The sequence below is a fragment of the Dermacentor albipictus genome, chromosome 8, assembly GCF_038994185.2.
Source record: "Dermacentor albipictus isolate Rhodes 1998 colony chromosome 8, USDA_Dalb.pri_finalv2, whole genome shotgun sequence".
Lineage (NCBI taxonomy): Eukaryota > Metazoa > Arthropoda > Arachnida > Ixodida > Ixodidae > Dermacentor > Dermacentor albipictus.
Window position 1 is genome coordinate 92,422,466 of NC_091828.1, and position 26,793 is coordinate 92,449,258.

Consider the following 26,793-nt stretch of genomic DNA (forward strand, 5'->3'; position numbering starts at 1 on the left):
CTTATCTCACCTATGACTGCTTCCGTTTGAGTCAGTGATTGCAGCCAACTGGGTGGTGGGATGAAATCAGGAAACACAGAGGATCGTGTCAGCTGGCACTAGACAGGGGTAATTAGAGATTACCCCTGTCTGGCCAAACGTCCAATGTTGGATGTATTCGCGCTTCTGCGTTCAAGCGTGGACACTTTCGTCTCGCGTTAAGCGATTGAAAGTATCATCGCAAATAGAAGTCGAGTCCTTCCAATTTCAATTCATCCACTTGCTTGCTAGGCTGTGTGCTCTGGCACTGTTGTCAGCTGTGCAAAGCTTCAGAGCAAGGTGCCTATAGGCAACTTGCATGGGCTAGAGGGCGCTGCGATGCCCTCATTTATCACTCCAGTGTCACTGCCTCCGACCACTAGGGATTGCAAGGGAAATGAGATGACATGAAAGGTGACAAGTACACCGCAGCGCTTCGTCGATCATCCTAATGTTACGCACCGATCTTTGCCGTGCTCGAGATAGTTTGTGCTTACATTATCGATTACAAGCATATCAAGTCAGCTGGAGCACGCGTACTTGCCCATTTCGCCCGAGCTCTGACTCTTTTGCCTGGTGATAAGCCATCGGTGATGTCGCGGCGAATGGGAATGGCGTTTTTACAATTTTTGCTTCTTCCGCTCGCTAGGCTGTGTGATCTGGCGTTCCTGTCATGAATGGAAGGCTCTGACTCGAGTTGCCTATAGTCACTTTCACGAATGTCTGGAGTGTTCGCCGTGCAAACGGCCGTCGATGCTCAACTATCCACCGCGGCCGTGGCTCAACAAGCCTACAAAGGGTGGCGTTTCCGCGTTGGCAATCACAGCACGTTTCCATTTAGAGATTGCCTTGCAGGGAGTGATGCATATTGTGCATCTTGAAAACTTTGTCTCCTGGCTCTTTTTGTTCATCTGCTGGGCAGTTCATTAGGCTGATTGGGAACGCGCTGTCCTATCAATATTATCATTTTTTTTGCATGCTGTCGAGTGGATCGTGTTCGAAGATTGTATTGCTGTATTACCCGTTTCTTAGCGTGCAGTTGTCGATTGCTCTCAATCCAGCTGGTTGTGATGTCTATTCCGTGTTCTGGTGCTTCTCTGGGGCTTTTGAAAGACGTTATTGTTCTTGCGTTTTTCCCCGCGTTTCTTCTTTTCTTTTTCATTTGGGCTTTATTCTCACGTTCTCTTTTTTGTCTTTGCTGTGCACTTTGTTGTGTTCCTGTGTACTTTGCTCGTACAGCCACCTTTCTAAAGGGGTAATTAAGTTTTCCAGTTTTTGGGAATTTCGTTAATGGGTAGCGCCGCCTCTGCCCAGGCTATTTCGAAAACTTCGCGGTTTTCTCGATCAGCCAAAACCGTATGTGCGCTTTACAGTGTTCCTTTCGACTTAAATGCCGTATTTACTCGAATACAGGTTGAACGCGAATACTGCTGAACCCCTATATGTTGGACTCGCTGAGAAATAAAAAGAAAAACAAATTGAATGTAAGTCCACCCATACCATATCTCTATATTTTTTTTAACGAGAAACTTCGAACGCGACGCACTTTTATTTGCCTTAAGCTCGAATACTAAATCTTTCCACTCGATGTCACAAAGTGCATCCACATTGTAACTAACAAGAGAAGCCGTTTCCATCGGATACCTATCGGGCACCCTCGGCACCGTAAACAATGTCGACCTCGGTGCTGTGATGTACGTTGGATATGCAACGTTTCTTAAAACCAGCCTGAATGGAGACTGCCTTTATGCGGCGGGTGCGAAGGACGAACGGGTTAGCTTCGTTCTTTTGCTAGCTTCTGTCTCGACTATATGTCGAGACTCTTTGGTCACGAATGCAAGTCGATAGCTCACTTTTTGAGAATCATTTTCGACACACAAAAAAAGAAGGTCGACCTATATTTGGTTCGAATAAATAAGGCAGTAGTGTTTTCTCCCTGTGCCCGTTGTTTTATCTTCGGAGTGCTTAGTATTAGTTTATGCGCTTGTCGTACTGCTTCATTCTTAGTTGCTTTTAAAGAACTTTCCAGCCTCTCCGATCGGCGAAAGCTGCTACATTGACGTAATTTTCGTGAACGCTTAGACGATTACGCATGTCGTGGCAAAAAAAATCAATACGCCAGACAAGTAAACGTGCAACGGACATGCAATCTCAGCCGCGCACTAAAGGAAAGGGCACGTGGTGACGTGATTGGAAATCCTCTGCTTTTCAATAAAGTTTGTTTTGGCGGTGTTCGAGCACTGGTACGTAGCACTGAGATAATCAGTTTGCAGGGTAAGACACGACATCGAGAACAAGAACAAAAAAAAAAGACAACCTTTTTTTTTAGTTCTCCTATATGACAATTCGCTCCCTTTCAAGCGACGCAAATATTTCTGAGCAACTCTCACGTTTCATTCTGCTCTTTTAACGTCGTCTTTTTCACCCCTTCTCTCCCCTTCTCGTAGAGTGCTTGATCGATTCCAATTAACTGCGAAATCTGGGCTAAACCGGGCTTAAAAAGATCGCAGCCCGGCACTAATCACGTCGAGTCCTCTCGAAGGAAGGAACGTAAAGTCGGTAAACAAAGAAACAAAACGAAAAGGAGTAATCTTCTATATCGCCGTCAGCGCCTCTCAAAGCCCATCACTTTCGTCCTCTTCGTGAGCCTTTATGATCGCTCTCGTGCGGATCTCGGAAAGCATCAAGTCCCGACATCGATGCTTCATTGCTGGTGGAGATAAAAAAGAGAGGGAGGGAGGCAATAGTAACAAGCGAAAGTACTTCGACAGCAAACGAAGCATGACTTAGCACAGTACCGTACAGTGTCATAGTAGCTGAAGAAATTTCTCGTGAAATTAAGGATAAAAAAAAGAAAGCACTTAAGCCACGGTGGATACCTCCGCCGCAATATGTGGCTGTGCTTTCGTCTCCTTTTGTTGTTGTTGTTCCATACCTTTTGATTTCAATTATTTGTCCACTGATCTTACTTGTCTTGGATAGGCCTCACTAATTGAAGTAGCATACAGTGCTTTCGTAGCTTATAAAGAATGTCGTTCAATTGGTCAAGAGGAAATCAGTCAAGCCGGGGCGTATCCTTCCGCCACGTGATGGTTATATTCCGTGTTTGCTCTTTCGTTTTCGCTTTTTTTTCCACTTTTGTTTTCCTTGATTAGCGCATTCACGTGACTCATCTTGGATGTAGCGTTGCCAGTGCGAGCTTTCATGTTTCTGTTTTCCCCCCTTTTTTTTTCTGCGTCCCGGAGTCGCCAGATCAGGCCGATGTCTTCCACGACCGGACTACTTTTTCGCGAACATGAAACGAAGTTCGCGTAAGATTTTCCGTAGTGTCTTCCGAAACGTGAACAGTGTGTTGCTAAATGTTTCTATGCCACATACCGCCCGGGTGAAGTTTAACAGGCTGAGAAGCAGGCTAGCCTGCAGAGCTCTGCCGGACTACTTTTCTTGCGCGTAGGCGTCGTGATGTGCGTCGGCTTCACGCGCTTCTCCCTGCGTATGGTGTAAATCGCAATGCGCATAAGGGTGCAATAAAAAAATGCGTCTGAGAGAGAGAGAGAGAGAGAGAGAGAAAGAGAGAGAGAGAGAGTTTGCGTAGAGCAAGAAGGTGCTATTTGTGCTTTCTTTCATGGAGAACATGACGCAGCGCCGAAAAAGTCGTCTGCTCAAGGCTCGCTGCATTTCCTGTTGTAAGAAAGGGGAAAACCCGGGCGATTGGGAGGAACAGACGTAGTTTAACCGAAAGAGCGCAAAAATAAGGATTGCGTTGCGCGATGTTTGAAGAGCGTCAAAATCTCGTTGACGGCGATGATTCCAGTGGAGCCTGCTTTTCTTTCTTCATTATTCTTCTTGCTTTTCCTTCCGACGTTAGTACCAATTTCTTTTTTTTTTGTGGCTGTGTAAGCAGCGCGGGAAAAGGGGTGGGTGGCGCGATAAAGATTAATCGCGTGCGCAATCTTCCCTGGAGCGGCATTTGCTCGTTCCCAACCCCTTCTCATCTACACTTCATGTGTGCTGTGGGTCCGATCGCGGAGAGATTTCGGGCGCTTAAGAAACACTTAGCGCATCTCCAGATGATGGCCTGGCCTAGAAAAAGGAGGGTTCTTTTTTTTTTTTAGTTGGAGAGGAGAAGCAGGCGAGAAAATACGAAAGGGCGAAAGAGTTTCAAGCACCGGCAGTTGATGGGATCGTCTCTACGGAGAGCAATGGGAAAGTGATTTCTTGTTTTATATTTGTATTTAGCTTTTCGCTGCGCAACTAGCTGAGGATAAGTGTATTTGCATCGCTTTTAGCCTTGTTTTTTTTCTGTTTCTTGTCGTTCTGTCGACGCGATACTTATGACATTTACGAATGCTTTACGCTTATAGTGAGTTACAGGCAGATACTGACGCCGGTGATATCGGGATCATCTGTACATGACTGCTTTCCAACTTTAATGCCGAGCGAAGGAATACGGCGTTTCTTGCGTTGACGACGAAATGGAGTCGCGAGTAAATGAAGCGAGGTTCTGGTTAAATGGGAGCCGATAGCGAGGAAATTTTTTATGACCCTTTAAATTGGAAGTTTGAGCCTTTTTGACGAATTGTAAGTGAAATTTCACATTGTGATGTTCCAGCCCCCCCCCCCCCCCATTTCTGTTGCCCCGCTTTAACCGTATGTCTTTCTCTTTCCTTTACTTAATATGCTGCTTGAAATATCCGTAGCTGTTGTTAGAATTTGCTTGTGCAGGATGATAAATGTAATAATGATAATGATCATCATCATACTTGGTTGGTCCAGGTACGGGGGGTTTGAACTCGCTGACATATATAGGAACGAATGGATAAATAATAAATCTGATAATTTAGAAAAAACATATATATGGATATATATTTGTGAATGTTAGTGGGTGCGTTTCTGCTTATTACTTTTAACATTGGTCGTGCTGCTATAAAATTAGAGAAATCAGGAAATAAGTATAATATTACAATAAGTATAATATAATATAAGAAATTATAAGGCAAGAACGCGTTAACTTTAATATCTGATCTGATAATCAGATCATCAAATAATCTGATCTAATACGGTTTGAAAGGTGTGGTATTGCTCAGGTAGTGTGTTAACAAAAGGTTCTCGTTTGTGTGATCTTTCTTTCTTTCTTTCTTTCTTTCTTTCTTTCTTTCTTTCTTTCTTTCTTTCTTTCTTTCTTTCTTTCTTTCTTTCTTTCTTTCTTTCTTTCTTTCTTTTGTGCAAGACTACTTGTGATCAGACGAAGAACAGAGTTGAATCCCGGATAGATAAAGCACGCTTTATTCAAAGAATCGAACCTGGCGGGATGTTTTTTTTTTTTTTCGTCGTAAGTGAAAGTAGCAAAAGTCGCGGTTAACTAGGAAAGTTATGCCGAAGATCGCCTTTGTTCTTCTGACACTTCGGCTAAGGAGCTGTAAAGTTCCAGCGCGCTGCTATCACTTGAGGTTTACGCGATTGTTTTACTGTTTATGGCTCTCTGTTGTTTTTAGGTTAAGATTGCGCGATTGTTGTACTAATCCTGCTAAAAGTTGACCTCTCCTATTGGTACGTCCGTAACTACAGCGACGCAGGCAAATTGGGTTAATGTTAATTAGGTTAAACCGACAGGAACGTAAGCCGCCTATGCATCACGATAATGGCGACGTTCGTTAAAAACATCGTTCTGCTGCCAAAGCGTGGGGAAAAGTAGCGAACTCGTTATGCCCGGTAAGGTTAAGTAAAAACCTGCGCTGCTGTTCTGGCAACAAAAGCTCTAGCTCTTTTTACAGACTACTCGGGGAAATAAAGCTTCTGCGCATGCACTTGTTGGGGGCAAAAGTTGCGGGCGGGCGTGGGGGAGTGGGAGGGGGGGGGGGGAGGAGAGGCTTGAAGCGTTAGGCGGTTTTCACGAGCGAAATCGTTCAGGCGTTATCTCTGGCGTGAAGGGGCGTCTGTATTTGCAGGCGCTCAAATCCAAAATAAAGGGTTGGTTCCGCGGAGTGCGCACAGAATCACCGCGAAATTACGGAGGATGTTTTTAGGAATCCGAACGCGGTTGCCGCGCTCATAATTAATCTGTTCTTCCGTCTTCTTGTTTTTTTTTTCACCTGTTTCTCCATGGCAGCCCTCGTTAGAAGGATATCCCGCGGCACCTTTTGTTTCCGGATTACCCACGGATGGATGACAATCTCGGGCAGCTTAATCTCGACAGAGATTTTTTTTCTTCTACCTGTCGTGCCACTAATTATTACACAGCTCGTGCGGCCAGTTAGCGTCGTGTAGCACCTTACTTTTCTGACGTCCCATTCTTGTGGAATTAAGCTTTCCGCCACAATGCGGCTGTGTTCTAGTTCGCGGGGCGGCTCATTAATATCTCTGCGATCTGTAGTTTGGCTCAGATTGTTGTCGAGAGTCTGTGATCTCCCTGTAATTGCAGCTGTTTGGCCCGCAAACGTCGCTATATTTTCTTTAGGTAGCGAGCACGCCCAGTCTCCTTCAACGTGATCGCGGCGCGATTGAGAGCGATTGGGCTCTCTGTTTCTTGCCGCTGCGCAAACGTTAAAGGGAAGCTGAAACGTTTTCCAGAAAAAATGAGTGAAGAGCAGTGCGCCGTGGTTTTCAACCCTATGAATTCGTATATCGCATCGAAATTGAGTGAAAGAAAGCGCGAACATATTTTATTCCGACGAAAAGTGCAGCAGCAGACACGCCCAGCTCGCGCGCCTCGTTTCCGCCTGTGATTGGTCGGGCGCCTCGTGACGTCAACAATGGTTCGGCTTGCAGACGACGAGTGAACGCGACAGCCATCGCCTGGCTTGCAGCGCTATCGCTGTCGCTTGCAAGATCACTTGTAAGGGGTTTATACTTGTACATACTACACGTACGTGCATACTTGTACATACTACATGTACGAGCCGATTGCGAAGAGCCGGCCTCTCCAAGAAGCAAAAAATGCTGGTGCAAGCACTGCTTTCCAGGCGAACGAAGGCGAAGTGTTAGTATCTCCGTGTGTTGAAATGTTCTTTGGCGAGTATGTTTTTTGCTAAGCTGCATTCAGCGTTCCAGTGAGTACGTTTCCGGGCAAACAACTGTAGTGTTATGTTCCTGCATGCCTCCTCGTAGAACGTAAGCGGTGATGCGATCTTCAGCATTTGTGTGCTGCCCCAAAGCTGTCGGCAATCTACACAGACAGTTTAAACGCGGGAAAAGTTTACCGGCTGTTGTAGCACGTGTAGTATGGAACCTTCATCAGCGCGCCATCCGCACGCTACTCGTAACCGGCGAATTCCGTCGGCTACGTGAGATGGTCGGTTTCTTATGTGTGCGAGAGAAGGGGGAGTGCAGCGTCTTGGCGTGAGCAGGCTTTCCAACATATGCAAACTTTACGCTTGCACTGCGTTATGGTAGCTGCATGCAGGCTGTTTCACAACACACGTGCGAATAGAAAATTCGCGGCGCTTGGCGATGAAACCTGCGTCAAGTGCGGGCGATAAACATGCACCTTCCGTTCAGCGTGCTAACAATTTTTTTTAGGAGAATCCAAAGCATGCATTATTGATAAACTCCGGTAGTAATCGTCACTGAAGTGGTTAGAGCACAACACTTGTTCTTGAGCGCTTGAAGTTGTTTCGCTTCACAGCAGCCTCCCACTTAGCTGAAAGCTTCTTGTCTTGCAGGAACTAATGGAACATCGAAACATCGTCGCGGCCGCTGCTGTTCTAGCAAGCGTAGGCTGCACAGAACGCCGGCATGATCGGCCTACAAGTTCAATTGATGCTGCGCACGTCAACTACCACTCCTATATACACACAAATAATGGAATGTAGGGTCGAGCGAAGCAGATTAGGGCGGCACGCACGCAGAAATAAGCCCGGTCAGGCACGGTCGTGGAGACTGCGAAGGAGCGGAACACCAGTGTTGACGTCACTAAGCCGCGGTTTCCGGTCTCCGCTCGCATCGTCAGCGTCAGCAGCAGCACGCGGCGCTCGACGGGGGGCGGAGCTACAGCGCAATTTTAACTGACGATTGCGTCGCTCCTAAGTGAAAAATCCCCCCAAAATTTTACCTTCATGGTTTATAAGGTCCCGCATCCGTATATGAGCGTTTTATTGAATTTGTCAGACTCTTCAGGTTCCCTTTAAGTCATCCGAAGTCCTTCACGGAGGACACACTAGCAGAAAACGACGCTTTCAGTACAGTCTCCAGCTAGCGCCTTGTGAAAACAAATTCGGGCAGTTTGTGCATTTCATGTGCGCACACTTAAAAGTGGTTTTCACGTGTGTCCTATGTGCAAGGATTATTTGCCCACAGAGTCGAAGAGTACCAGGTCCATGGAGTCACAATGATAGCTGTGTTGTTATTGCTTCAAAGAAATGACGCAGCAGTAGCAGGTTGGTGCTTCATACTTCGGGCGTTCCTACCATAGTAACTGCATTTATAACTATCGCGGTCGCAGCTAATCTTTGGTAGCTATCATGATAGCAATAGCCGTGCTGATGGTTGTAACTGCTTTGTGCTTCGGGGGACCTTTCAGTTGTTACGGTGGTAAGCGCTATTGCTGTTACTGCTATCGCTGTCCGAGCTGTGACAGCGATAGCTGTCATTTTTAATGCAGTATTAATAACGATAGCTCCGGCAGATAACCACCACAACTTCGTAACTAGAGCGCCTGTTCAGCGGTGACAGGGCTGACACCTACTTCTGTCACTGCTAACGCTGTTCCAGCAATGTTGCAGATGTCCAATGTTTAGCGCCGCAGCAACAGGGACATGATGGACAGAGAGTGGTAGCAGTTTCGTAGGTAGAGTGCAGCTTCATCTGGGCAGGCTATGTCACATGCGTTTCAATAATGACGGCTGTCGCTGTCGTTTCTGAAACTGCGATGACTATGACAGTCGTATCGTATTTTGTGTGATACCTGCGATTTTGTTTCAACAGCATTGTACGTGCAGATAGAGCATATCTTCAATGGACTGCGACATTCGCCTGAGAAACAGGGCACGTAAGGCATTTGATGAAGGCGGAAGTTAGAAAAGCTTCTAGGACGCAGGAAAGTACAAAGGAAATACAAAAATCAACCAAGGAAGGGGCGCGTGGATTTGTTTGCGGAGTGCCTAAGACAGCTTAATAGGCTTCTAAATTGTTTCCTATTGGTGGACGAGTAACGGCAGCTCAACAGGAGCGCTATCGTGAGTGTGCGTAACGCTAACGCCAGCAGTGGAAGGCAGAATGCTGGCCGGGCTCCAACATCGAGTCGATGCGTCCACTTAGCTTCGTCGTTTTTGTTTTTTTGCAGTCAAACGCACTCCGCATCTCTGGAGAACACCCTCCCTCCCCCTCGCCCAACTCTCTGCGTGCGGGCCACGTATTTGCCGTCGATAGCGGAACAGCTCTATATACGGCGGAAGCGGCCTCAAGCGTCCACGTATGACTGCTATCGCAATAAGCGGAGCAGGCAGTCACTGTGAACGCACTCACAAAGGAACATTCTGGGCTTTGGCCTGCATGTGCAAGGCTTCAAAGGGGCCTGTGGCACTTTTCAAAGGAAACTGGACCACCTACGATTGTTAGCAGCAATCTCAGGCATCCGCTCGATGTTATACAGGCTAGCGCATACAAGGAGCCGATCGAAGGTATCTCTTCGCCACTCTATGCGCGCGCACCGAGAAAAAAAGCGGCTAGGTAAAATAAAACGCGCACGGTGGATGTATCGAGGAACCGCCAAGTGCTGTCCTACGCCTAGCGGTTCCATGGGAAAGAGCAACACATGGCAGTTTCGAGAGTCGGAAGTATCCCCCCCAGGGCGTACACAACCGACTTCCAGCTTCAAGTACCGGCATCGATCTATCCAGCCACGGCATAGAAGAGCTTATTTTTAGAGAAGAGGCTCGACCTCGTGGTTCGCTCCTGTGCTTCACATTGGCCGGAGCTTGTAACACAAGGCACTGCGTAGAACCAATCTGCAGTCTTTCTTAGATTTCGTGTATTAGCCGCCGCAAGGGAGACGGAGGGACAAAGGAAAAGCGGAAGACGACGGATGATCTCTCCCACTACGCAGTCCTTACATTGCAGGTTTCCGATTCCAGGAGCGTTATTAAAAGACGTAGTTACAATGACAGGTGCATTAGAGTGTTCTTTTGTGCGGCTGCGAAAATAGAATGTCGCGCCAGCGATACGAAACTATGATATTTTTTTTTTGTTTCTGCGCGTAAAGGCTGGCTTTAACCGCCGATGCTAAACTTGATCTTAAACGCTATGCACTGACCTGAGTGGGTGAGCGTTGTTAGAAGAGAGTCAGATTGTGTACAAGTGAGAAACTAAATCTTGTTATCGCTGTCATTGCTTCCCTATTTGTGCAACCAAACCATCAGCACACAAAGCATTCTTGCGCGCCCAAACCCAGTTTCCTTTTTTTTTTGCGTCTACTGCCTGTTTATTTTTTTTTGGGGGGGGGGGTGGCCCGTTCCCTAAAACAGTGGATTAAAAAAAAAGAAACAACAGTGTATAGCTTTCATTGACCTGTGTTCTACATGTAATCTTTCCCAGCTCGTACAACAAGCAACTCGCGTTACCCCTTCATGCATGCAAACGTACTCGAACTTGTGCTCACCAACTATCCCGATTTTGTCTCTTCCCTAACCCTACTGCCAGGTTTAAGTGATCACCCTACAATCCCTTTTACTACGTCATCGCGCTTGCGCCGCACATCGAAACTTTCGAAAGTAATCCGCGATTACGGGAGAGCAGTCTTTCGAGCCATTAATACCGCTTTGGAAAAGTTCGTCGACGAGTTCTTTCCGCAGTTCTGGGAACGCACAGTGCAAGAGAACTGGCGGTTATTTCAAACGCAAGTCGAAGCGCTCATCGATCAGTATATTCCGCTGCGAAGAATATCTAGCAAGCGTGACGTTCGCCGGGGTTCAACCTATCGTTAAAATGCTTACTAAACAACAAGAAGCGCTACAAGAAACTTATGACTGACAGAGCAAGGTTGACTTATCAATCTACCGCTGCGGAATATAAACCTGCTCTCATCGGTGCTAAACACAATTATTTTCATTCAACCCTTCCTTCTTCACTTACTTCAAATCCACGCAGATATTGGAATGTTATCGGAATGCGCGAATCTCACGAAGTTCGCTTGAAGAACGATCGATGAGTCTCAAATAAACAGTGCTGTATCTTACTCAATGACACATTTTCATTATCTTTTTCACATGTTGCACCAATAATCGTTCCTGTTATTCCTGCACCTGACTTCTTTCAAATGGACCCCATCCTTATCGACTGGGTAGGCATTTCCAAACTCATTCAAGTTGCGAAACTTTCATCGTCAGCTGGTACCGATAGTATTACCTACAAGTTTTTGAAGAACACCCATACTTATTCATCCATAATACTGTCGTATGTCTTTTCGCAGTCATTGCAGAGCCCCACGCTTGCGAACGGATGGAAGGTGGGAAAGGTGGTTCCGGTGTATAAATGTGGGGATGTTCATAGACCCCACAACTACAGGCCTATCTGATTAACATGAATTCCATGCAAGCTGCTTGAACATACAATATATTCTAACCTAATGCCGCATCTCGAATCGAACTGTTTCTTCACACCTAATCAGCACGGTGTTCGCAAACACCACTCTTGCGAAACTCAACTGGTCGCGTTTACCAATACTTTGTTTTCCATTTTGGATTGTTCGTCATCTGTGGAATGCATTTTCTTTAGATTTTGCGAAGGCATTTGATACTGTGTCACATCGACTACTACTTTTCAAGCTTAGTAAACTAAATCTTGATACTAATCTGATGAAGTGTATCGAGTGTTTTTTGCAGGGCCGTACCCAGTAAGTTTCAATTAATGACTGTGACTCACCTGTATGCCCCGTAACATCCGGAGTTCCCCAAGGCTCCGTACTAGGCCGTCTGCTTTTTCTAATTTATATTAACGACCTTCCTGATTCCATTGACTCACAAATTAGACTCCACGCTAATGACTGCGTATTATATAGACAGATATCTAAACCTTCCGATGCAGCCACTCTTCAATTTGATCTGGATAACATCTCCACTTGGTGTCGCACCTTGTTTATGAAACTAAATATTCGTAAGTGCAAAGCAATGAGAATAAAGTGGACGCCTAACCAGTCTTCATGCAGCTACTTGCTTAATAACTCTTCTTTAACTTCAGTCTCTAATTATAAGTACCTTGGCGTATACATTACTGCCAACCTATCATGGAAAACACACGTTGCACACATCACTAATATTGCTAGCCGCACACTTGGTTTCCTTCGCCGTAATTTTCCCCTGACGCCTGTGTCCCTAAATCTACTTCTATATAAGACTCTTGTGCGCCCGAAACTAGAGTATGCCTCTTCCGTCTGGGATCCCCACACCACACGTTTATTTTGAAGAAAGGGTTGAAGGTAACAGCAGTAACACTGGATGCGGTCTTGATTTGCACGCACGCTTTTCAATGAGAGGACATAAGTTGTGTTACAAAGGCATAAAAAGTGCGTTAAACAGTATGCGTTGAATAAAATAAGTAACTGATTGCTCTCTCTTGTCACCTAGAAAGGGTACCGATTTGTCATGCAGGGATAATGAGGGTGGACTCACATATGTCCCATTCGTCTTTATGTGCCATGCCTCGCCGATTTCTCTGGTCAATCTTAGCTCAACGTATGCCCTCCCAGTGAAGTAACTTGTGCGCTATACAAGTGTGCATCTAGTCCTGATGTTGTTGTCTTTGACCCTTCCCTAATGATCACTTAATAGTAAGCGCTGGTGTGTGTGTGTGGGGGGGGGGGGGGGGGGGGGGCTTACTTTCGGTCCTTGTGTAATTTTCGCACTGAAAAGTTAAACATGGACACGTACCAGCTCGCTCAGCTGACCCCACTTCTGCGTAACTAGAGCAATGCGAGTTTATCTAAAGTCTTCTACCAGCATTTATTACCAAACACTTGCACGACTTCGACCTCTTTACAACTTCGCTAGTTATTCAGGGGGAGGCCTCAAGTAATTTCTTTGTGATGAAAAGTAACAAGCAAAAGAAGCTCGCGTTTTCAAAAAGTTAATTCATGTTGAATTTTGCAATGGTCGTGGTTTTGACACAGTACTTCATTTTGTGCTAGTTCCTAGACTCCGCTTTTGAACTAGATTCACGAAGCCGAGAAATCTCAGAGAACAGTCTGCCTGGGGTTAGTTGAAACTCCTCTTCGGTGCACTTACTCTCTCGTCAACGTCCCCTCCCCCTTCCCCCTTTTGCGTACTAATTAGAGCGTGCTCGAAATTGTAGACCCAGCAGGAGAATTGTTGTTTATTGGGCAGTTTGTTCTCTATGTCGTGCCTTGCGATATATCTTACTTTTCTTTTTTTTCTGACGGCGCTCAATAGTGGGGCGAAGTTTTGCGAACGGGGTGATTTTTTTCTCGCCAGCTCTTTTGTTTTTGCAGGTCACTCATGAATCAGCAGGCCTTCCGCACTTTGACTGAACAGCGTGTTCAGATTCCGTAACTTGGAGACTTGTGAGCAGCTGCTTTGTTTGTCCAATCAGGAAAAAGAAAAGGAGGAAGTCTTGCGTTTCTGTAGTTTTCACGTAATCCGCACTCTACCATGTATGTGGAGCAGGTGGCACTTCAAGCGTTGAATGAATGAAGTCTCTTTAAGAGTAACAATTGACCTGAAACTCGTTATGACTTATTATATGATTCATGAAATTACTGAAACTGATTAATGAAACTCATTATATTGATTGAAACTAAGGCAACAAGACGTCAGTGCGGCGGCACAGTGGCTGAAGCATCGATTAACGAAATGCGTTTTTTGTGAATCCACAATGAAGGCGCTGAATAACGAAGGAAAAAAATACGAATGTTTTTGATGACTCGACATTAGCGTGATGAACACACACACACACACACAAACACACACACACACAAACACACACACACACACACACACACACACACACACACACACACACACACACACACACACACACACACACACACACATGCGCACGCACGCACGCTCGCTCAAACTGAGACTCGCAGACCCTCATGCTGGCACGCACGACAACGCATTTCCAACCAGACGCAACGTCTTGGTGTACCTCTTGGCGAACGATTCCTTGGGCGATGTGGTGATGGCGAACCAGCAGTGACCTTATTATCGCCCTGCAACCCCGGCAAAGACGAGAAGGGCCTTGTCCCCGGGAATCATAGCGTGACGACCCGCCATCGCAGCTTCGCCAGACCCACGCCAAATAAGCAGTGCCGATTGGAGCCAAGGAGGCGAACCGAAGGCCGACACTGCCCGCTTTGGAAGAAGGGAGGAAAGAGAGGAGTAGGCTTCGAACCCGGGGTTCACGCTGCAGGGGGGGGGGGGGGTGGAGGGGGAGGCTTGAGAGAATCCGGCCACCTGTCGCCCACTGAAGCCATAGCTCCGTGTTCACACTCTCTCCGGCTCCTACACAACCTCGCCAGCCCCATCCTCAGCATAGGGCGATGCCTTTCCATCTACCTCGTGCAAAATCTCAACCCGGTTCGCCGGGGCCCGCACATATACACGGAGTCACACGACCGGGGGCGCCGAATGGAGGACACGAAGGCCGCACCGGTCTGTCTGTTCGCTCGCTTTCTGACCGTTCGGTTCGTTCGCTCGCGCACTGTGTGCTTCGTCTCACGAATTACGTATACGGTGCAGCGAAGCTTAGCAGGGCTTCGTGTGACGTCAGTCACCACGGAGATCCGAGTGCGCGTTCTGTGAAGGGAGCAGGGCTCGGCCATTTGCACGCTTCTAAATCTTCGCGACGAAACTTCGAGTCTAGTCGGCGTCGCGCGCAAGCTGGTTAAGGGCGCGCAGTGGAGTAGCCTTTATCCCGGTTACCTATTCCCGGCTGGCTGACGCGGCCCGTAGCTTTCGCCGCACTGCGCGGAATTAGGCAATGCTGGGTGTATGGACCGACTCCCCACTCCCCACTCCCCACTCACCCCATCTTCTCCGGCTCCCCACCGACGCTCACGCAACGGTACGGCACCGGTTAGTCGTGCGTTGTTTGATGACCCACGCGGAGGGTATAATCCCACTGTGCCAGAAAGATGCGCCCGGGCGATCCGGATGAACTGCACGAGCACGGATTCTTCGCGCCTTCCAGCGCCTGTCTCGGGCCGCTGGGCCAGTGCTGGGGGTCGAGGGAGAAGAGAGCGTCGACCGTGGGCGGTTGGCGAGACGATTCAGTGAGTGCCGGGGACTCTGCGGAGTTGTACTTCGAGTCGACGGGTGTTGTAGTCGCGGAGAGAAGGTGGTGTTTTCGCTTTGTGGTCGGATGCTTAGTTACCTGCGTAGGTTGGACCGTCGATGCGGTACTTGCTGGCGTCGTTTAGAGGTCAGTGACTGTGTGACCGTAGGCGTGTGTCTCTGAATGCGGGTCCTTCACTGGCAGTTTAAGTTGTGCGAATATTTCTCTCCTGTTCGTTTGAGCTTGTGGCGGTCGGTGTTCGAGTTGTTGTAGGCGACGATTTCATTTCCAAGTGACGTGTCTTCCTTTCACCGTCCGCGAAAGGATAGTGGCAGAAAGCACAGGCATGCGCACTTAGATGGTGTCGTGGATTTGTCTTTGTATTTCGCTTTCAGAATTTTCGTTTCCTCTGTGTATGTAGATCCGGCCAATAAACGAAAACCGATAGGTGGAAGTTAGCGCTTGTCTCCGTGTGTCCCTTTTCCTTGTGCATATGTTTTAGTTCGGGCTGTTTTAGTTCACCTCAGGATGAAAAACCAACTGGCCCAATCTTTCACTTTATTAAGGTGGCAGACTCTTCGTTGCACACGCAGTGATCACTTCCGTTCTCTTCTTTCTATTTCCGCTTTGCCTTACCGCCAGTGTAGGGTAGCAAACCGGACGCTCGTCTTTGCTATCTCTCTGTCTTCAACGAAACTATGAGAACGTTTCCGTTGTTTCTGAGGTGCCGGCCAGCTGAAAGTTGACATTTATGTCGTCTCAGGCAGAGTGTCACCCATGTTTGTGGAGTAAGCTGGCATCGCTAGGCATCTCATTGATCTTCACACCCTGAGAGTAACGGATCCTACATTTAATTCACTTACTCGGCCGCGAACTCGATCGACAGGACAAAGTGTCTGTTAGGGCTTTTTTTATGCAATTGTGACATTTCGTCACACATTGTAAGAGGTGGATGAGCTTCCATGTTATTTAACGCAGCCCTGCACAACCTCGCGCTGCCTTTAAGCGCTGACTCACGATTATGTCCTTTCCTTATCCACTTGTTGCAACATTTACAGTGCGCTTGACTTGAAGTTTTGAAGCACTTCTATGAAGTCCGGTCATTCACGACTCTCCGCGTGAGTTTTAGCAGCCGCATTTCAGAGTCGCACTCGGTCTGGTTCTAAGATCCAATGTCGGCTAGATATTCCGGTGCGCATTTTTGCTGCAGCTCTCATGTTCCCATCTCTCGCGCTATCTATCGACTGTATCTTGCGCACGACTTGCCAGTGAGCGCTGCCACATTTCAGCAAGATATTCCTTCTTCTAAATTCATGGAGAACTCTTTTGTATCGTTGGCGTGTTTTATATGGCTTGGGCCCCTAACGTTTTGCCACAACACAAGGTTTCGGAAAGCCTTCACTAGGATAGTTAGGTATGCCGATGTTCTTAGCTTTGTATACTTCTGCACATTATATTCCGAGACTGCGGATTATATGACGAACTGTATCGTTCACACGAGATGTCCTTGCTGAGGCCCTTTATTGGCATCTTCACTTTTTTGTTCAAAGAGCTCCGGAAGATAGCCGACGGGTGGGTGATGTGGATGTTCTAGCGTTGAAGTCAGTGTCAGGGTGAGCTGGTTACAGCAATTCTGGTCCACTGCCCCGTACTGCGAATTTCCTGTTCTTAGTATCGTCTGCTGTGTATTCGATATGTGTTTCAGAGTTTCTGGATGGATACAGTCTTGCGGAGTCTCGCTTATAGCGGATGATCCTAGAGGTAACGATAGAAATCTAAATTTAACATTTCGACAGTTATCTCGCGTACAACAATGCTTTTTTTTCAGGGAAATGCGCAGGAAGATACATAACCGTTTTTCATAACATAAGAAAAGACGCTATCGCCAGGCTAGTTATACATTTACTTGTCAATGGCTGGCTTGATTCAGTTACGTCAGTAAATTGCAGAGCGGTGCCATGGCGCTGTGGTTCCACCTTTAGGGCAACAAACGTAACGATTATGACAACAAAATATTCAGTTCAAAAAATAGATTCTCCTCTTTCTGCACAGTCCCACAAAAAACACATCTTTCTATAAAGCGTTTACTTTTGGAACGATCGAATTTTTTCTCTTTTCTGTTAGCGTCAGATCACGGTGTATACTGCAATTGGTGTCACTACAACTTGCGTCCCGTTACGCTTATCAAATGCGCTGCACATTCTTGTTTTTTGTTAGAAAGGCGCGAGAACGTTTGGAACGTATCTCCAGTTCGAGTTGGATTTTACGAGCCGTGGTCCTTGTGTGTTTGGCGTAACGAAAAACGGCGCGGTGTGTCCGTTCGCACCAGGACATGGCGTTTGCCAGCTGTGTTCCCGGTGGCCTTTGGGCAGCCGCTAGACGGCGTTCCTCGATCGGCACGGCGCTGCTGCGCGAGTTCTTTGAGCCGTCAGCGAGTTCCCGAGGTCCCGGATGCGAACACCGCCCGTCCCTGCCGGTGGACCGGAGGCAAAGGTAAGCGAAAGCAGATAGAAGCACGTGGGCAACAGCGCAAGCAGACGACCCCAAGACCACAGCGAACCAGTTGTTGGTCAGCGCTTGTGTGTACGTGGCTGTCTTCTTGCAGTCGTCTGTTTGCGTTGTCACCCATGGAAACAGCGCAAACAGACGACCACAAGAAGGGAGACACAAGCAGTTGTTAGTCGGCGCTTGTGTACGTGTCTCCCTTCTTGCTGGTTGTCTGTTTGCGCTGTCACCCATGGCAACAGCGCAAATGGACGACCGCAAGAAGCGAGACACAACCACTTGTTAGTCGGCGCTTGTGTGTACGTGCCTCCCTTCTGGCGGTCGTCTGTTTGCGCTGTCACCCATGGCAACAGCGCAAACAGACGACCACAAGAAGCGAGACACAACCAGTTGTTAGGGAGCGCTTGTGCGTACGTGTGTATACAAGAAGCGAGACACGTACACAAAGCGCCGGCCAACAACTGGTAACAACAAGCCAGTTGTTAGTCTGCGCTTGTGTGTACGTGTCTTCCTTCTTGCAGTCGTCTGTGTGCGCTGTTGCCCAGATGTTTCGAGATGAACCAACTCGCCCAAAAGGAAGTACTGACGAAAGCGAATAGATCGAGCAAATTCGGTGCTGTGTATCTTCAGAAAAAGAAAACTATACTGTTAATCCGGTTGCACCTGCGGGTGCAGCTATTAAGCGGAAAATTTTTTGCACGTATTTCCTGTTTACCTTAGTGGAACAACGTTTCGCCTAAAGAGCGCAAAAGATAAGGAAGGACATTGCATAAATTTTTGACTTTTCTTAATCTACTTTTATTAGGTCACGTGACATTAAATATGTGAAACAACGCGTAAGTGAGATGGTCAGTAGTGTCTCCAGCAGTGTTCCATACATTATTTGTACCTACGATGCGGCGAAATGATTCCGTACACCTCTAATGGAACTATAATAGAGTAGGCGGAACGAACTTCCACATGCTCAGACGTGGTTCTAGTGTTACAGTTACGCGGTGGGAAGGGGCGGATAAAAGTTCCAAGTATGTGGAGCATTGTTCCGAATAACAGGGGCTATACTTCACTGGAACGCAGTTTCGCATATTTATTGTTATGTGAATTGAAGTAAGGAGTTCAAATATTTGGGAGGGGGGGAGGTATACTGCCGTTCTTTATATTATTGCAAAAACGTTATACTTGGTATAACTTGGCAAAATAGAAACTAGTGGTACTTTAGTGCCCTGCGATAGAAGCGGAGACGCCATCCCAGCCACAAAAGCCCTTTTGTTATACGGTATATGTTATATGTGTATGTAATATGTCACAAGATAGATTTGCCAACAAGTGAGTCAGGGAGCATTAAATACAACGTAGAACGTGCACTTTCAAGGAATTTCGCCTTCTCCTGTAGGGACTGGAACTGGGTGCCATAGTATAAGAGAAGAAACAAAACGAAAGACTGATGGTGGATTTGTTCCTGTGTTCAACACTCGCCCACAAAACGTTATTACGACTGCTTTTGGCGCGCTTAAAATAAAATAAAAAAATCAAATGATGAGTGTGTCGCCACATTACCCATTGAAAAGAGTGTCTGACAAGGTCTTACCAGTCTCGAAGCCCTCCAGTATGCGCACCTGTGTCGTGCCAAATGAAAAACGCTGAGTAATCATTACTACTGCACATTACATTAAAAAGAAAACCAGCTGCGTTTACTAAAGAAACCATCCTTGGACTTCTTAACGACGTGATATTTTATTTGTATGTGCCCTCTGTCTTTCTATAAATTTTCTCGAAACTGTTGAAACGTGGCACGCAATCTTCTAATACGGTGCCGCAATGGAAGCGACTTCAATATACGTTGCGTAACGAGTAAGAGAACTTACAATTTTGTATGTTGTACTCCTGAAGCTGTGCTTTTCGGCATCCTTTAATATTGTTTTTAGAAATTCCTGATGGAAATATCAAAGCTTGGGTGGCTGAAATGCGCGATACTAATGTTTGCTTTGTGCTCGACGGCGAACCAATAAGACCTTTTGAATAGCACAGCAAATATGGAAAAGGATGTGACCTCGTCGGAAGCAGGCAGACTGCGAGACTCTGATGAAATGGTGTCTGAATGAAACATATTCTTTTGAAGGTGATGTAGAAAGATATACCAATTTTGATTCCTATCCTGTCTTGACTCTTCAGTGCCAATATCTATGCTGACTTTGTGTTGCGTGCAAACTTCATTTTAGTCGTTACAGCCTTGTCTTGATATGTGCTGGGATATTACCTTTCGTGTGTGCTTGTGCTTGGCTATCGCTTTCATAGTAGGCTTAGTGTGTTGTTGTCGTCTCTGCACTAGGTAATCACTGTTCTGGCTATTACAGCATGTATTTCTTTGATCATGCGCCAGTGACTTGATTATTCGCTCATTCGTTCATTGTGTCGATATGCACCAGAGGCTGATGTCGTTGTCTCTGATGATGTCAACGACAACGACAGCGACGATGACAACGACGACCCCGACAACAGCAAGAACAACAACAACACCGGAGACAACGAGAGCGACAACCACAACAACAGCGACGACTACTACGACGACGACAGCGACAGCTACAATGACAGCGACAATGACAGTGACACTAACAGCGACAATAACAACGACAACGAGAGCGACGACCCTGACAAAATCAAGAACAACACCAGTGGCAACGACAGCGACAGCCACAACAACAACAACACCAGCGACAACGAGAGCGACAACCACAACAACAGCGACGACGACTACGACAACGACAGCGACAGTGACAGCGACAATAACAGCGACAGCGACAACGAGAGCGACGACCCTGACAATAGCAAGAACAACACCAGCGGCAACGACAGCGACAGCCACAACAACAACAACACCAGCGACAACGAGAGCGACAACCACAACAGCAACAACTACGACAGCCACAACTACAGCAACAAAAACAACAGCGCTCGCTTGTCACGTAGGCTGGTCTTCGCCCTTATCGGTCCGTAGCCGATGGAAACCGCGCGCTCGCTTACGCGACCACAGCGCGTGCCGCAGATTGGCGCCAACCCTCGAAGCATATTTTCTGTGCGCCAGTCCAGCACACGCCGGAAATTGTGGGCTCGAAAGGGGCGCAGTCTCTCGTCCCCGCTCATTAAAGCAGCTGCCGCCTCAGACACTGGGAACGCGGGTTCGCCGTCGCGGAAGTCATTGCGTTCGCTCGGGGACAAATCGAACCGCGAGAGGGCGGAAATTAATGAGAGCGCGCGCAGGGTTCTTCTTGTTCCTGGGGCTCAGCAGCGTGTGCGACGCTGTACCGTGGTGCTGGGACTCGCATACCGATCGCTATGCGCCGCATTGCTCACGCCGCAGCTTGGCACGTTAAGCAGTGGCACAGCTGCGCGAATCGGGAATCACCGTTTCGTAGTCTCCGCAGTGTCGCACTATCGCGTACAATTCATTGCGCGCACGTTAAACGGTAATAGGCAAGCTGATAAAGATGTAGACGGAAATCTTTGCTGCTGACTTGGTGCATGTGTGAGCGAGTAGGTGATTTATCGCAACAGGGGTCGGCGTTTCTGAGTGTCGGTAATCTCAAGCTTTGAGGTATCACTCAGAATGCGCGCTTTAAATTGCTGTCGTCGGGAAGCTAAGGGACATACTGCCATAAAATTTGCGCATGCGCACTTCAGCGAGCAGGTGGCTTAGCGAAGAAGCGGCGCTGCGCCTTAAGTTGCCTTCGTACTCTTTTTTTCGCCATGAGGAGATATGGAATTCAGAGAGAGGGAGAGAAAGTACTGATTGTGAGATTTGCGAAATTTTTAAGCACGTATGTTCATTAGCGCTCCCATAATTATGTAATGTAAACTAATTCCAAGCAAAACCAAGCGTCGTCTCTTAGAGCTGCGGGCAGCAGTTGATGAAGGCGCAGCCCAAAGGAAGTGCTCCCACGTGATCATGTTCCGCGTGATGACCTCACTTGACATTCAGCTCCTGGGGAAGGGAACCGAAAATCGTTCGTACAAAATTTGATATAGTAAATTATTTAGTGTGATCTTATGCTTGGCAGTAATTTTTCTACGGTTTATGGTTTAGGAACCTAAGTACAGAAATAAAAATATGTGATATGTCTTAGGGGTTGGTTGGAGCGTGCGTGCAACTAGGAACTTGTTTTGTATCATCATAGGCGTCGCGCTGATTGTGTCTGTAGGCTACTGCGCGCCGTTTTCTGTCCTAGCAAAAGTCGCCCTTTCGGTTAAGTTCGTATTAATAATATTCTGCAGCACTGATCTGGTAGATAATGATCAGTTAGATTCTCGTTTATCCAACCCCGATGATCACGTAGGTGGTGGTCCAGGGAGGGGTCTGCAGGTTGCCTTCTGTAAAGCGTCCGTATGACGGGAAAATCTTCTCGAAGGGAACATGTTCCCTTTGACAAGTAGTAGGCCAGAGTTTATTTTAGCTATTAGTTACAGTGGTGCTGCTTGTTGCCATGGTAATTTCTCTTCCGCAAGTGTAAAGATAGCGTAGATAGGTGCACATTTTGCGACGGCACACTGTTGTAGACTGCAGCACGGTGCGTCGTGCTATGCGTTGTGACACGAAGCCTGCCGCTGCGGTTGGTTGAGAATCGACCCAGCGGCACTAAATACAATCGTGTTTCTCGTATTGAATTACCACAAGGTAGCGTTCACGTGATGCGAGAACGAGATGCGAGAACGAGATGCTTACAGCGTACCTGTATCAGGTGCCAGATTTCGAAGTGCGCCTGTGTAGAAACAAGCGCTAAAGTCTGATTGTCATAGATCAATTAAAAAAAAACAGCCACTCGACCACTGACGAGGTTCAGTCCGATAAATTTAGCACGTGCGCCTGAAGTCCTCAATTTCACAAACTTTTGTATGAGCTTCATCGGTTGTAATTTGTTATTGGCACAGTTATTGTTACACGTAATAAACGTACGTTAAATGCGACATTTCGGGATGGGAACAACTTACGGGAGGCTAGTGTAGCAGGGAGGTTTAGAAATAGCGTCCTCTAGCCGTATTGCGTATTCCAAAACCCAAACTCATTTCAATGCCCTTGGCGCTTTTTGTACGCCCGGCTGATAGCGTCCCCTAACTTTGGGTGCCTCATTTCTAAAATTCCCTATTATATCACGACTGATGTCTTGCGGAAATGCTGTGTTGTCGGAATACTCAGCTCCTCGCGATAATTAAAGCTTTCGCATGAGAGAGAGGAAGAGGGAAAGAGAAAATAAGTTTATTTTACTAACGGCTCTTTGTTGAAGCCGCTGAAGCACTTCATCGATGTCGCATCTTTAACAAAGTGCGCCTGTAAAGCGTGCTTCTTCTCACAATGCGTCTTCTTGCGGAAAAGCCGCTTTTTTGAAGTGTGTATTTGTTTATTTGCGTTGCGTACGCATGGGCGCAGCGTGGATATCCTTTGACTAGGTGAGCGCTTTTAGAGGGTCTTTCACGTAGGTCACGGTTCGCCCATTTTACAGCGCTCGTTTTGTTCCCAGTGAAACGGACAACGTCGGCGAAGGCGTTCATAATGCAACGCAGGTTCTCCGACGGTTTGCTTTCACTTTAGCTGGGATAGCCGCTTGTGAATGTAGGTTGAATTGAATTCCGAGATTTTACGTGACAAAAACCGCGATTTCTCCTTTTTTTTGGATTTCACGTTTTTTCATTTCGCGTTTTTGCATTTCGTCCCCATCGAAATGCGGCTGCCACGGCGGGGATTTGAGCCCGCGACCTTCTGCTTAGCATCCCGGTAAACCTAGTTTGTCTGCGGAGTACAGATCTTTCGGTGACTCCCTTTGAAGTGTTCTATTTGCTCTCCATCGCTCGCTGAAAACTAAAAAACTAAATAAATAAAAAAGAACGAGAAGAAGACCAAGTTCTCCCGAATTCCGGCTTAGGTTATAGCGTCGGCTGCGAGTTATTTAGAGCCAGCATAAGGGCGTGAAATGTTTCCCTAATCCACCGTTTGCAGAAGCATCCCGCTGCCGGTGTGCTCAACCTCCTCCTCCCCCCCCCCCACCTCGCCATGCCCCCGCCCCCCTATTTTGACATAGGATTTGGTGTCTTTGAGCGGGGTTGTTCCTGAACTTCCGACATGGAAAAACCTCGCTATGGGGCTCTTGCATTGCCCAGGGGGCGCTGCGAAAAAGGTGCTAAAAAGCGCCCTCTGCGCTAAAATGGGTCGTACCAAGCTCGGTCGTCTGCTTCGGAACGCACGTTTGCACTATGGACCCGCCACTTTCGGTTGTGTTGTTTCACGGCCTGCAGCGAATATCGGGCGCCGAAGATTTTTTCAGGGGTGGCACGCTGCGTAAAGGCAAGAAATTATGCAGTGCCGAATACGTGTACGCCGTTCAATAATTGGGCGGCGAAGTTTTAGCACCGTGTCAATCGCAAGTGAAGCGAGTCGCGTACGAAGTGGAACTTCAGGTAAGGTTTGCAAGCTCGCTGCTAGATTCAGGCGCACAAACGCGAGGAAATGCTTGCTATAAATGAATCCACAGCGACGATAAGCAGACATCATGTGTACGGAACTGCTCGAGCACACGACGGTACGCGCCGCGATGTACGAACTGCTCGAGCGCACGATCGTACGCGCCGCGAAGGCAGCGTTCTTTCGACATGCCGCGAAACGGCGGGCCTCCTGCAATCTTTGTTGACTGCATGCCGCTAAACAAGTAGTTATTGCCTGCGTTGTAGTAGCAGCCATCTGTCCTTTTTAGTAATAACTGGTAATAACTGATGCAATGCATATGAGCTCGCACGTACGTGCGAATCGCGCTGCAGCGCGAGCTCGTACGCCGCTCGCTTGATGTAGGTTTTAATGACAGCGCTCGAACATCGATGTGCTGCAATCAATACTGCCTTGCTGCGTTGCCTCAACGTGCTGGCTTGAGATCAACGATGAGCGCATTTAACTCTCTTAACCTGTGCTGCTCGTAGTGGAGTAGTGAATTGTCATCGAATGAGCCCGACCATTTGTGCTCATTTGCACACACCTGGTCACTTCACCACTTCGCATCGGTCGAATTGTTAATTGCCGCTGTGGCCGGGTCTCGAATCGTGAATTACCAGCCATACCTGCTGCTATGTCGGTCTGCTGTCGGGACTGTAGGTGCAAAAGACCGAACATTAGAACGCAGATAATCAAGCAAGCTTCAAGACAGGCGAAGCAGTCAGCATGGCGCGAAGTTTCGCTTACTCAGCGCGACGAACTGCAGCTGTGCAGCGCGCCCGACGCTCCACTTCCTGAGGCCTTGAAGGAAAACGGCAGAATATGATGTTGGGATTCAGGCCTTCTTGTTCATGGCAGCCCACGACACAGAAGTAATGACGGTGACGCCTTCTCGAGGCTGGGCTATAGGTCTCTCCGGATCGGCGCCACCGATTCCGTCTGCTCCCAGCATTGCGTCCCACGGCACACGGAGAGCCCGTTTTCGTTAAACTATAGGCTGCGGCGAGCTCGCAGCGTGGTCGGCATGGTCTGCGAGAAGTGACGAGCCTTTTCGCACTCGCAACAGGGCAGAAAAAAGTGCGAATCGACGCAAAACTCGGCCTAGAAACGTGCTTCGCCACAGCCAGGGCTCAATACGACCCAAGCTGGTACGACCCAGATGTCGTTTCCCGCGCCGCCACCAGGCGCCGCTACTATACCTCAAACTCCAGCGCAAGACGCCCATATGTTTTGCGCGGCCGGCGGTGTCAACCGCAACGTGAGGGTCGCATCTGCCACCTCCTGCTTATCTCCGCCCACTCGAGCGTAAAAGGTCAAAGGGCGAACTGTTCGCTGCCAGAGAGTATTTGAAGAAATTGAACTGGTGGAAGCTTGCGACTCTCTCGTGCCGCAAAACGCAGGCTTCAGCCTCGACGGAGTGTCGAGTGAACCCACATCTTGGAGCTCTGCAAAAAGAGAAATCAGACATCCACCCGTTCGTAGCAATTGCTACAAAGGAAACCCATACGGGTTCCTCGAAATGAAAGCCTCATAGTTGAAGAGAAATTCGTCCTGGTGCGGGACGAATTTCTCTATGAGGCTTTTCTTTCGAGGAACCCGTATCGGTTTCCTTTGTAGCAATTCCTACGAACGGGTGGATGTCTGATTTCTCTTTATTCCTCACTTCTTTCCACCTTGCGGGTTTCCGCAGAACTACTACTTCAAATTTCGGAGCTCTCTTGAGGAGGTTCGTTTTCGCTGTCGCTAAAATCGAAGGGACCTTAAAAGCTAGCCGCTGCAACGGATAACAAGAGTTTGACGTAATATTTCAAGAGTAACCACTAACTAACAAGAGTAACCACTAACTAACGAGAGTAACCACTAACTTAGGATGTCGTAACAAGCTCCTCGCTTTTGTGGGTGGTGTGGTGCGACGCCTCCTACGCAGTACGGACATTTCGTTGTACGCCCCCGGCCTTTTCGAGAACCGAAGTTTGCCGCGATCGCGCAGGTTCTGAAATTAAAAAAAAAATTATGGGGTTTTACGTGCCAAAGCCACTTTCTGATTATGAGGCACGCTGTAGTGGAGGACTCCGGAAATTTCGACCACCTGGGGTTCTTTAACGCGCACCTAAATCTAAGTACACGGGTGCTTTCGCATTTCGCCCCCATCGGAATGCGGCCGCCGTGGCCGGGATTCGATCCCGCGACCTTGTGCTCAGCAGCCTAACACCATAGCCACTGAGAAACCACGGCGGGTGGTTTTGAAATAGTAGGTCAGGTGCCAGAGCACAAGACGGAAAGGGTATATGGAGGTGCGTGAGGGGAGGTACAGGTGTCGCGCGTGGCGTCTTTGTGTGCGCTTGCGAAAGAGGGACTTGGGTAGCGATCCATGGAGGGCTGAATACCTTGCTGTCGCCGCCGATGACATTGCGCGCGTGTAGGCTGTTCAAAGGAAGGTTCACGCACCTAAGCTGTTGACCAAGAGTGGATTACGGATATGACTCCCGACCTAAATGAGAAGGGTCGTGCGTTGGGCCTTTTGTCTGGCCAGGCTACGCGTTGTTCCACGCAATTTATTTTGTATTTCGTTATTTACT

General features: G+C 47.8%; 1 protein-coding gene across 6 annotated transcripts in view; it reads left to right on the plus strand.

The window, feature by feature from the left end:
- The window catches only part of LOC139048842 (BAI1-associated protein 3-like), a 567,324-nt gene that overhangs the window by 222,522 nt on the left and 318,009 nt on the right, over positions 1-26,793 (plus strand). The gene's annotated exons all lie outside the window — the stretch shown is intronic.